Consider the following 4,873-nt stretch of genomic DNA (forward strand, 5'->3'; position numbering starts at 1 on the left):
AGGCTTGAAGGCAGATTTCAAAAGTGGTTTGAAGAATCTGAAATCGCATTGTTGCGCCAGCCCTATTTAGGGTTAAATCAGAATTTGCCCCAGTTTATGCTCAATTGAGGCTTTTCACTTTCATTTCTTTCTTCTTTTGATTTTTCCGGCCTTTTGCCATTTTTGAACTTTCACAAAATTTGCCCCAGTTTATTTTTGAACTGAGGTTCTTTTTTCTTCTTTTGCTTTTGATTTTGTTGCATTATGACTTTTCACTTTTCGAAACTTTTCTTTTCCAACTCAAACTTGCCCCAGTGTGGGGCTTGCGATTCTCAGGGGTTGCCAAACGAAATAATTTGCTCTGAAGGCTCAAAAGGGATAACTAGGGATAGAATGTTTGATCGGAAAAGAAGAGGGCCTGACTTTTAATCCGTTCCTTACAATAACTCTGAAAGGAAACTTTCATTAATGCGAAATTTCTTGCATGTATCTGAATTAATTGACTAGGGAAGACTCTTGCTCATCCATATTTGTGAAACATAGGCGATCCACGTGGACAAAACTCTTCCTTTTCTTTCTCCTTTTTTCAAAATTGGACCTCAAGTGGAATCAAATTCCCCAATTTGCGGTTCCCTCCTTATTCTAGCATTTTTGCTTTTCCTTTTTCTTTTTTCTTTTTCAAAATTCCCCAATCTCCTTCCCCAATGTGGGGTGCGATCATATGTGCACTCGAAAAGAACCACCAATTTTTAGCTCAAATGAGGATGCAAGGGATGATCAGTGTTTAGGTTGTAGAAATGACGGCCAAAATATCATTCTTACACCTTCATGACAACCAAAGTAGCGAAATAGTCATTTGAAAATCCATTCCTCTTTTGATATTTGAAAATTTTCCAATGAAGGGTAGTAATCATTAGGGCTCTTATTTGAAACGAAATTATTCTTTCAAAGGCTCAAACGGGAGAGCAAATGATAAACTCTGTATAGATAGAGAAAAGAATGCTTGAAGTATCATTCCAAATTTTCAAAACAAACAAGAATAATGCACATTTTTGCTTTCACTTAGATGTGAATTGAATCGGTTAAACACAATGGATATTTTCAAGCAAAGATGGCCCCAATTTGCAATTTATCAATCAATGTGACTGATTTTATTCTGGGGTTAAGTGAAGGAGAAAAGGTATCTCATTGGGACTTTTGAGTGACCATTCACCTTTTTTCTGAGCACTCTTATTGTATAGCTCGGATCACCAATCTATTGTACATGAGGATTTTATACACTTGTGAAATTCAGCCTATAGGTTGAAAAAATCTCAATTTGGTCTTATTTCTCAAAATTCATCATGAACTCTCCAATGAATAAGAATAAAGAATGAAATGTACATAAATATACACAAAACAATAATTGTCCAAAAATTTTATTGCTGAGAAAGTTTGCAACAAAAATTCCTGTTCAATTACGATACAAATGAGAAGAGAGAAACTTGTAAAGAGCTCCACATATACACTTTTTGTCTCCTTTTCTTTTGGAACAAAATGTATTAACTAAATATACAAAATTTTCCTTTGGAAATAATTACAAAAATCTCTCAGATGCTTTAGCGTAGAGCTTTCAGATAGATCATTTATGTTTCCATTGTAGGATCTGCCCAAAAATCAAATAAGACTTGCAGTTTTGACACTTTATTAGATCGGAAGTGCCATCAGATATAGAAAAATATTTTTGCCTTATTGAAACATTTTTATGAATGCAAAGGAAGGGGGAAAACAAAAGAAAGAAAAAACCATGAGTTAGTAAGCAATACTATAAAATCGGTATGCATGTCCTATGGGGGAACCCTTTTATGCCAAGGGTAGGCCTAGCATGAAAATGCAATCCTCTAGGGTAGGCACTATACCATACCTGATGAATCCGATCAATTGATTGAGTGAAAAATAATTTTGAAAAATTTGGTCAACTGGAGTGACGAGAGACATATGTCAAAATGAGGTCAACGTTCGAGTGGACTGATCACTTTTGATCGATACAAGAATTTGCAAAACGCACGGGTTTGACCTTGACAAACTTCCTATCGAAGAGATTGGAATTCGTTGACAAATTTTCTCAGTGAAGCATGGGTCAAAACTCCAACTGATCAAATGGCTGGATGCAATGGATGCTTTTCTCAAAATCGACTAGGTTTTCCATTTTGAAATTCGACATTGAAATCCTAATTGGTCAAATGAAATTGACAATTTATTTAAAATCGACCGGATTACCCTAAAAAGGGAAACAGGTCAAATGAATTGAATGAAATTTAATTTGTCCAAAATTAATCAGATCGCCCTAAAAAGGGGAAATTGATCAAATAGATTGAACGAAACTTGATTTATTCAAAATCGGCTCGGTTGCCCTAAAAATGGGTAAATTGGCCAAATGAATGAAATTGAATTAGTGATTTATTCAAAAATCGGCCGAATGACCCTAAAAAGGGTAAATTGGTCAAATGAATTGACGATTTATTGAATGAATTGGCAAACTGGATTGGTTGAATTGTCCGGCCATTGGTTATTTCAAAATTATCGAGGTGCATTAGTCTATGACCTTCTAAAAATCAAATTTTGGCCTCAATTTATTTATCGTCTCAATAGGAGGAATCATTTGTGAATTTCTTCAAATTAATGTCCTTCACGCAAGGGATTTTTACCAATTTTGATAAAATGGCCAAAAAGTGATTATTAGATGCTCATATTCCAAAGATCACTCTATGAAAATGATCGGATCCTACCTTACCTTGTGCACTACCCCTTTGGATGGTACAAAATGTAAACGTGCAAGTCTCACTGGATTAAGTATCCGAGACACAAGGTGGCTTATTCCTAACACGGGATCCCCTAAACGGCATTCCCTTTCTAGGGTTTATGCATGATGCCATTTTATTAAAGCAGTAAAATATGCAATTATGACCTAAAAGGACCCTTTATACGCCAAGGTAGGCCTAGAATGATATGCAATTATTAATCTATGAATGCAATATACCAAAATATTTAAACGTGCAATAACCTATCTACGAGGGTAGGTTCTAAAAGAAGGTCATGCAAGGCCTCTTATTTGCTAGGGTTTATGAATGCAATGGGGACACAAAACCAAGAAAAGTTAGTTCAGCCAGATAAATACACATAACACATTGTAGCAGCGAAATCAATACAAAGAAATAAAGCAATAAAAGGGAGAAAGGGGTTGGACCCCTCCCCTCGTGAATAGTGTCCATAATAGGGCAAAGCAGACTCTACCCTAGGCAAGCTATCATGGATGCATGAGGTATTGGCTCACTAATGCATCTAGACTTGATAGGTTTTTAGGTCCCCGAGCCTTCAGACTTGGAAACCAAGGGTCATCAATCCCAAGGCTCTTTGTCGGTGGCTCGAGCGATTCCCCAGACATTGCTACGCACACATCGTATCACGGCTACATGTCATGAGTGAATCTATCAAAAATCCTCAACCTTCCACTAAAAGCTAAAGGTTATGAACCCAAAGCTCAAAATGGAAGATTGAGTGACCCCTCGGATCATGCTACGCACACATCGTGTCGCGATCACACGTCCAAGTGGGTCGCCTAAAATCCTAATAGGGTGGAGTGGCGTGACAAGCCACTAAAAGAAAAATAAATGAAGGGTGAAAAAAATAAAGCGTATGCACGTATGCTAGTGCTCGTTTGGAGGGGAGGGATCGAGAACCAACGCGAGGCTCTAGGGTATGTCTCCCCACCCAATGCAATGCAAAGCGCGAGATAAAACAAGTAAAATATAAATCCAAACAACCAATCATACATACGTGAGTGAGGGAGTAGTTTGATATGTGCGCGAGGCAAAAAGTCCTAAAAAGGAAAAATGCAACCCTAATATCCAAATGCTATGCATAAAAAGGGTAGAAAAGGGAAAAGAATAGCCAAATCAAATGCTTGGACCCATTTAGGAAGTCCCCAGTGGAGTCGCCAACTGTCGCGCCCCACTTTTTGAATGGTGTATGGTGTGTGAGTGTGTGTGAACGTGTGCAAAATGAAAATAAAGGCCATGGGACTTAATAATGCGACGATTTGGCCAAACGAAGTTCAAAAAAGGGTTTTTTTTTTTAAAAAAAAATAAAATCAGAGTCGCCACTTGGTATAGAGTTAAGGTGTACCAAGCCACCTAAAAAAATGAATTTTTCAAAGGAAAATGTAGAAAACCCTTTTTAAAACGACTCCTAGTCTACGCAAATCAAAGAAAAAGGTTCGGGGGTCACATTTGACGAAGGGGAAGGCAAGGATAAAAATCCAAGGCACCCCTTCGACCTAGCCAAGGCTAGTTGCGTGATTTAGCCCCACCTTTCCTAATTTTTCTACCCAAGGTATGTATCGCATGTTGGATATGACTATATGAATGCAAAAACCTAGACCTAGGGGGACACGGGGAAATTTCTCTTCAAAGGTTGAGTGGTGCCAATCACATTAATTGCGAAGCCCACTAATGAGCCTTTGGAGAGGTCACACGTAATCCTAAATGACGTAAAAATGAATGGAGTGCATGTCATGTGAAAATGTAAGTTTATGTGAAGTGAGAAAAGTGGAGGTGTGCAAGTGTATTTACAAGGTAAAGTGAGTAAAGAATGATAATGTGAAAATAATATAAAGTGCATGTGTGCGAGTGATATGGTATAGAGTGTGAGTAGTTGAATAAAAACGTGTAAAAGTAGTGTGAAGTGAGAATGTAGAAAAAGAGAGAGAATATAAAGTAAATGTATGTGATCGTGAATGAAAAATGCATGAATCCTATAGGAATGCACCAAGACGGGAACGGGGAGTCCTAACTTTGTGACTTAATTTTCCCTTTGATAGAGGGAATACAAGCGTGCTAAGGCTTGGAAAAAGCCA

This window comes from Coffea eugenioides, chromosome 1, assembly GCF_003713205.1.
Source record: "Coffea eugenioides isolate CCC68of chromosome 1, Ceug_1.0, whole genome shotgun sequence".
Taxonomy (NCBI): domain Eukaryota; kingdom Viridiplantae; phylum Streptophyta; class Magnoliopsida; order Gentianales; family Rubiaceae; genus Coffea; species Coffea eugenioides.